The sequence below is a fragment of the Colobus angolensis genome, unplaced genomic scaffold, assembly GCF_000951035.1.
Source record: "Colobus angolensis palliatus isolate OR3802 unplaced genomic scaffold, Cang.pa_1.0 Scaffold58, whole genome shotgun sequence".
NCBI classification, from domain to species: Eukaryota; Metazoa; Chordata; class Mammalia; order Primates; family Cercopithecidae; genus Colobus; species Colobus angolensis.
The window spans coordinates 1939588-1947742 of NW_012119376.1; the positions used below are offsets into that span (position 1 = coordinate 1939588).

At 37.5% G+C, this 8155-nt stretch overlaps 1 long non-coding RNA gene across 1 annotated transcript in view; it reads left to right on the forward strand.

The window, feature by feature from the left end:
* The first annotated feature begins 407 nt into the window (after window positions 1-407).
* Window positions 408-8155, forward strand: part of LOC105526138 — a 70415-nt gene continuing 62667 nt past the window's right edge. Inside the window, exon 1 of the long non-coding RNA XR_001004027.1 lies at window positions 408-1013. This is a non-coding gene — a long non-coding RNA (uncharacterized LOC105526138). The remainder of the gene's footprint in view (window positions 1014-8155) is intronic.

The window sequence follows — 8155 nt, forward strand, 5'->3', positions numbered from 1 at the left end:
AATGAAAAATTTACAAAGTGAAATATGGAAGAAAAAGGGAAAGAGAAAAAATAAGAAACAAATGTAAGAGACATACAGGACAAGTATGAAAGGTCTACCATGTAAAACTGAAGTTTCAGAGAGCAATGAGAAAAAAATATAGCAGAAGCAGTATTCAAAGGGATAATGGTGGGAATTTTCTAAAGTAGACAAAATACATTTAATCCACTGATTAAGAAGCTCAGCAAACCCTCAAGCAGGATAAGGATAGAGAAAACCACAATTATGCAACTCAGATTAAAACTGCTAAACCAAAGACAGAGAAGATGGAAAAAACCAGCCAGAAGAAAAAAGACAAACATTATCTACAAAGGAGCAACAGTGAGACTGGCAGCTGTCTCTAATAGCAACAATAGAAGCCAGAAGATAATGGAATGCTATCTGTAGAGTACTGAAAGAAACTAAAGGCCAACATGTGAAAAACAACCTTCAAAAATGAACGTTAAATGATGACATTTTCAGAAAAAACAAACAAACAAACAACAAAAAGAAGCAAAAAGGAAACAAAAAACCAAAATTCACATAATTTATTGCTAGGAGTTTTACACTGAAATGCTGAAGGGATTTCTACTAGCAAAAGTAAAAAATGATCTCATTTGAAAAGATGGAAGTTCAAGGAGGGAATGAAGAATATTGGATGGGTAAATATGTTGGTAACTATAAGTGAATATTGGCTACAAAAAATTATGTTGAAAAAACTGAAAGATGGAAAACACAGCCACTTGAAGGAGAAATGTATGGTCAAAATGCATGCAGGAAAAACTTCTTTAAAAGAATTACTTCATACTCTGGGTTGGCAGATGCAATAAGCAGGGGAGCATCAAAAGTAACGGAGAAGGTGATTAGTTGGTGTACTTCAGCAGGAGCAATCAGATGAATTGACTTCTCTATATTCCTCTATTAGCCACAAGCTACGCAGCAAGCTGCAGGTGGGAGCAATGACCGTGCATGCATGGGTCAGTGTGCTACATACAGTAAGTACAGGATGGTACCAGTTCCTAGTGAGAGGACACAGATGAATAGAAGAGACTGAAATGATATACAATAAGCCAGTAACTTAATGTTGCCACTAGAGATGGGGTTAGAGGAAATAGTTTTATCTACATTATATGAATCTTTCACAATAAAAATGTATTCATATACTACTTGTATAATTAGATATATATTTGAAAATGAATAATTTTGTATAGGAAATATATGTTTGACTCCATGCAATAAATACTGACATCAACATCAAAATAAAGCATTTCTAAAAATCACCTGGAAATAAAAATACAGTCTTCTAGATAACTCCTGTATCAAAGAAGAAAAAAGAATCCTGATAACGTAATATAATCTTGTGAATTGTAGCCAAATCTTACCTTGAGAAATTTTGTTTAAAATAACATAAATGTATAACTCAGAAAATTAAAAAGAAGAAAATAAATCAAAAGAAAGTAAAAGAAAAGAATCTGAAAGCAATGACTTAGATAGGAGAAAGCCAAACATTACAATGTATTGATAAAAACAGTGATCTTGTATTTGAAAAGTTATAAAAACAATACAAACCAATCAATCCCTGGCAAGTCTGGCCAAAGGAAACCAACGAGAACACAAATACAATATTAGAAAACAGGAAAGGGGTATAATCAAAGGAAATTATAATTTTAAAAAAACTTTTTTTTACTTTTCTGAATATAAAATTTTAAAATAGATATTTTTTAGGAAACTACAAACAACCAATTTGCCTGAATAAAATATAAGAAACTGGAATAGATCAATATCCATAGAAAAATTGAAAATTTGGTAAAAAAAATACTGTAAAATGGCTCTGGGCCACGTTGGCTTTCTCTGAAATTTTTACCAAATACTGATGAATAGTTAAGTTCTGTATTACTTAATTGTTACAAAACTATAGAAATCATAACTTTGATACAATAAACCTGATAAATACGTCAAAAAACTATGGGCCAATCTATCTAATAAGCACAAATAAAAACAGTCTATTATGAAATATCAAATCCAACAGTATACTAAAAGAGTAATACACTTTACCTGATCAAATTTATTCAAGAGTACGAAAATTGTTCAAACTTGGGAAATATGCTAATGTAATCTTGGTAGATGCTAAAGGACATTTTATAAATGTTAACATTACTTTTGATTAAAATTCCTAGCGTGCCAAGGGAAAAGCAGACTTTCTTAACTTGGTAAGGAGTATTGTTTAGAAATCCAAAGTCAATATAATACTTAATAATGAAATACCGAAAATAATTACATTAAAGTGATAAATAAGAGAACATGGGAGCACAAGAGGAAAAACTAGGGACTCTTCCAAGATGGCCTAATAGGAACAGCTCTGGTCTGCAGCTCCCAGTGAGATTGACACAAAAGACAGGTGATTTCTGCATTTCCAACCGAGGTACTTGGTTCATCCCACTGAGACTGGTTGGATAGTGGGTGCAGCCCACAGAGGACAAGCCAAAGGAGGGTGGGGTGTCGCCTCACCCAGGAAGCACAAGGGGTCAGGGGATTTCCCTTCCCTAGCCAAGGGAAGCCATGAGAGACTATACCGGGAGGAACAGTACACTGCTGCCCAAATACTGCGCTTTTCCATGGTCTTCAAAACTAGCAGACCAGAAAATTCCCTCCAGTGGCTGGCTTGGTAGGTCCCATGCCCATGGAGTCCAGCAAGCTAAGATTCATTGGCCTGAAATTCTCGCTGCAAGGGCAGCAGTCTGAAATTGACCTGGGATGCTGGAGCTTGGCAGGGGGAGGGGCATCCACCATTGCTGAGGCTTGAGTAGGCGGTTTTACCCTCATAGAGTAAACAAAGCTGTCGGGAAGTTTGAACTGGGCAGAGCCCACTAAAGCTCAGCAAGGATGACTGCCTCTCTAGATTCCACCTCTGTAGGCAGGGCATGTCTGAACAAAAGGCAGCAGCCCCAGTCAGGGACTTATAGATAAAATCCTCACCCCCTGGGACACAGCACGTGGGGGAAAGGGCAGCTGTGGGGACAGTTTCTCCAGACTTAAATGTCCCTGTCTTACAGTTCTGAAAAGAGCAGTGGTTCTCCCAGCATGGTGGTTGAGCTCTGATAAAGGACAGATTGCCTCCTCAAGTGGGTCCCTGACACCTGTGTAGCCTGCCTGGGAGACAACTCCCAGTAGGGGCCGAGAGACATCTCATAAAGGAGAGATCTGGCTGGCATCTGGTGGGTGCCCCTCTGGGACAAAGCTTCCAGAGGAAGGATCAAGCAGCAATATTTGCTGTTCTGCCACCTCCTCTGGAGATACCCAGGAAAACAGGGTCTGGAGTGGACATCCCGCAAACTCCAACAGACCTGCAACTGAGGGACCTGACTGTTAGAAGGAAAACTAACAAACAGAAAGGAATAGCATCAACATCAACAAAAACGACATCTACACTAAAACCCCATTTGTAGGTCACCAACATCAAGACCAAAGGTAGATAAAACCACAAAGATGGGGAGAAACCCAAGCACAAAGGCTAAAAATTCCAAGAACCAGAATGCCTCTTCTCCTCCAAAGGATCACAACTCCTCATCAGCAAGGGAACAAAAGTGAATGGAGAATGAGTTTGATGTGCTGACAGAAGTAGGGTTCAGAAGGTGAGTAATAACAAACTTCTCCAAGCTAAAGGAGCATGTTCTAACCCATCGCAAGGAAGCTAAAAAGGTTGATAAAAGGTTAGAAGAATGGCTAAGTAGAATAACCAGTGTAGAGAAAAACATAAATGACCTGATGGAGCTGAAAAACACAGCACAAGAACTTCATGAAGCACACACAAGCGTCAATAGCTGATTAGATCAAATAGAAGAAAGGATATCAATGATTGAAGATCAAATTAACGAAATAAAGTGAGAAGACAAGACTAGAGAAAAGAAGAGTGAAAAGAAATGAACAAAGCCCCCAAGAAATATGGGGCTGTGTGAAAAGACCACATCTACATTTAATTGGTGTACTGGAAAGTGACGAAGAGAATGGAACCAAGTGAGAAAACACTCTTCAGGATATTATCCAGGAAAACTTCCCCAACCTAGCAACACAGGCCAAGATTCAAATTCAGGAAACACAGAGAACACCACAAAGATATTCCTCGAGAAGAGCAACCCCAAGTCATACAATCATGAGATTCACCAAGATTGAAATGAAGGAAAAAAATGTTAAGGCAGTCAAAGAGAAAGATTGGGTTACCCATAAAGGAAAGCCCATCAGATTAAAAGTGGATCTCTTGGCAGAAACCCTGCAAGCCAGAAGAGAGTGGGGGCCAGTATTCAACATTCTTAAAGAAAAGAATTTTCAACGCAGAATTTCATATTCAGCCAAACTAAGCTTCATAAGGGAAGGAGAAATAAAATCCTTTACAGACAAGAAAATGCTGAGAGATTTTGTCACCACCAGGCCTGCCTTACAAGAGCTCCTGAAGGAAGCACTAAACATGGAAAGGAACAACGGGTACCAGCCACTGCAAAAACATGCCAAATTGCAAAGTCCATTGATGCTATAAAGAAACTGCATCAACTAATGGGCAAAATAACCAGATAGCATCACAATGACAGGATCAAATTCACACATAGTAATATTGACCCTAAATGTAAATGTGCTAAATGCCCCAATTAAAAGACACAGACTGGCAAATTGGATAAACAGTCAAGACCCATCGGTGTGCTGTATTCAGGAGATGTATCTCATATGCAAAGATACACATAGGCTCAAAATAAAGGGATGGAGGAAGATCTACCAAGCACATGGAAAGCAAAAAAAAAAAAAAGTAGGGGTTGCAACCCTAGTCTCTGATAAAACAGACTTTTTTCATTATTATACTTTATGTTCTAGGGTACATGTGCACAACATGCAAGTTCGATACATAGGTATACATGTGCCATGTTGGTTTGCCACACCCATCAACTTGCAGCACTATTCACAATAGCAAAAATAAAACAGACCTTAACCAACAAAGATCAAAGAGACAAAGAAGGCAGTTACATAATGGTAAAGGGATCAATGCAACAAGAAGAGCTAACTATCCTAAACATATATGCACCCAATACAGGAGCACCCAGATTCATAAAGGAGACCTACAAAGAGACTGAGACTCCCACACAAAAACAATGGGAGACTTTAACACCCCACTGTCAATATTAGAAAGATCAACAAGACGGAAAATTAACAAGGATATCCAGTTCTTGAACTCAGCCCTGGACCAAGCAGACCTAATAGACATCTACAGAACTCTCCACCCCAAATCAACAAAATATACATTTTTTGTATATCACACTTATTCTAAAATGGACATCACACTTATTCTAAAATGGACCAGGAGGAGTGTTTGGAAGTAAAACACTACTCAGCAAATGTGAAGAACAGAAATTATAACAAACTGTCTCTCAGACCACAGTGCAATCAAATTAGAACTCAGGATTAAGAAACTCACTCAAAATCACACAACTACATGGAAACTGAACAATCTGCTCCTGAATGACTACTGGGTAAATAATGAAATGAAGGCAGAAACATAGACGTTCTTTGAAATCATTGAGAACGAAGACACAATGTACCAGATTTTCTGGGACACATTTAAAGCAGTGTTTAGAGGGAAATTTATAGCACTAAATGCCCACAAGAGAAAGCAGGAAAGATCTAAAATCGACACCGTAACATCACAATTAAAAGAACTAGAGAAACAAGAGCAAACAAATTGAAAAACTAGCAGAAGACAAGAAATAACTAAGATCAGAGCAGAACTGAAAGAGATAGAGACATAAAAAAAAAAAAAAAACCCTTAAAAAAAAAAATCAGTGAATCCAGGAGCTAGTTTTTTGAAAAGACCAACAAAATTGATAGACCGCTAGCAAGACTAATAAAGAATAAAAGAGAAGAATCAAATAGATGCAATAAAAAATGATAAAGGGGATATCACCACCGATCCCACAGAAATACAAACTACCATCAGAGAATACTATAAACACCTCTACACAAATAGACTAGAAAATCTAGAAGAAATGGATATATTCCTGGACACATACACCCTCCCAAGACTAAACCAGGAAGAAGTCATATCTCTGAATAGATCAATAACAGGTTCTGAAATTGAGACAATAATTAATAGCCTACCAATCAAAAAAAGTTCAGGACCAGATGGATTCACAGCCGAATTCTACCAGAGGTACAAAGATGAGCTGGTACTATTCCTTCTGAAACTATTCCAATCAATAGAAAAAGAGGGAATCCTCCCTAACTCATTTTAGGAAGCCAGCATTATCCTGACACCAAAGCCTGGCAGAGACACAACAACAGCAAAAAAGAAAAAAAAAAAAAGAAAGAAATTTTAGGTCAATATCCCTGATGAACATTGATGCAAAAATCCTCAATAAAATATTGGCAAACTGAATCCAGCAGCACATCAAAAATCTTATCCACCACGATGAAGTCGGCTTCATCCCTGGGATGCAAGTCTGGTTCAACATATGCAAATTAAGAAATATTATCCATCACATAAACAGAACCAATGACAAAACCCACATGCTTATCTCAATAGATGCAGGAAAGGCCTTTAACAAAATTCAACAGCCCTTCATGCTAAAAACTCCCAATAAACTAGGTATTGATGGAATGTATCTCAAAATAATAAGAGCTATTTATGACAAACCCATAGCCAATATCATACTGAATGGGCAAAAACTGGAAGCATTCCTTTTGAAAACTGGCACAAGGCAAAGATGCCCTCTCTCACCACTTCTATTCAACATAGTATTGGAAGTTCTGGCCAGGTCAACCAGGCAAGAGAAAGAAATAAAGGTTATTCAACTAGGAAAAGAGGAAGTCAAATTGTCTCTGTTTGCAGATGACATGATTATATATTTAGAAAACCGCATCATCTCAGCCCAAATCTCCTTAAGCGGATAAGCAACTTCAGCAAAGTCTCAGGATACAAAATCAATGTGTAAAAATCACAAGCATATCTATACACCAATTACAGACAAATAGAGAGTCAAATCATGAGTGAACTCCCATTCACAATTGCTAAGAAGAGAATAAAATACCTAGGAATCCAACTTACAAGGGATGTGAAGGACCTCTTCAAGGAGAACTACAAACCACTGCTCAATGAAATAAAAGAGGACACAAACAAATAGAAGAACATTTCATGCTCATGGATAGGAAGAATTAATATCATGAAAATGGCCATACTCCCCAAGGTAATTTATACATTCAATGCTATCCCCATCAAGCTACCACTGGTTTCCTTCACAGAATTGGAAAAAACTACTTTAAAGTTCATATGGAACCAAAAAAGAGCCCGCATTGCCAAGACAATCCTAAGTCAAAAGGACAAAGCTGGAGGCGTCACGCTACCTGACTTCAAACTATACTATAAGGCTACAGTAACCAAAACAGTATGGTACTGGTACCAAAACAGATATATAGACCAATAGAACAGATCAGAGTCCTCAGAAATAACACCACACATCTACAACCATCTGATCTTTGACAAACCTGACAAACACAAGCAATGGGGAAAAGATTCCCTATTTAATAAATGGTGCTGGGAAAACTGGCTAGCAATGTGCAGAAAGCTGAAACTGGATACCTTCCTTATATCATATACAAAAATTAACTCAAGATGGATTAAAGACTTAAATGTAAGACCTAAAACCATAAAAATGCTACAAGAAAACCTAGGTAATACTATTTAGGACCTAGGCATGGGCAAAGACTTCATGACTAAAACACCAAAAGCAATGACAACAAAAGCCAAAATTGACAAATGGGATCTAATTATGCTAAAGAGCTTCTGCACAGCAAAAGAAACTCTCAGCAAAGTGAACAAGCAACCTACAGAATTGGAGAAAATTTTTGCAATCTATCCATCTGACAAAGGGCAAATACCCAGAATCTACAAAGAACTTCAACAAATTTACAAGAAAAAAACAACCCCATTGAAAAGTGGGTGAAGGATATGAACAGACACTTCTCAAAAGAAGACATTTATGCAGCCAACGGACATATGAAAAAATGCTCATCATCACTAGTCATTAGAGAAATGAAAATCAAAACCACAATGAGATACCATCTCACACCAGTTAGAATGGTGATCATTAAAAAGTCAGGA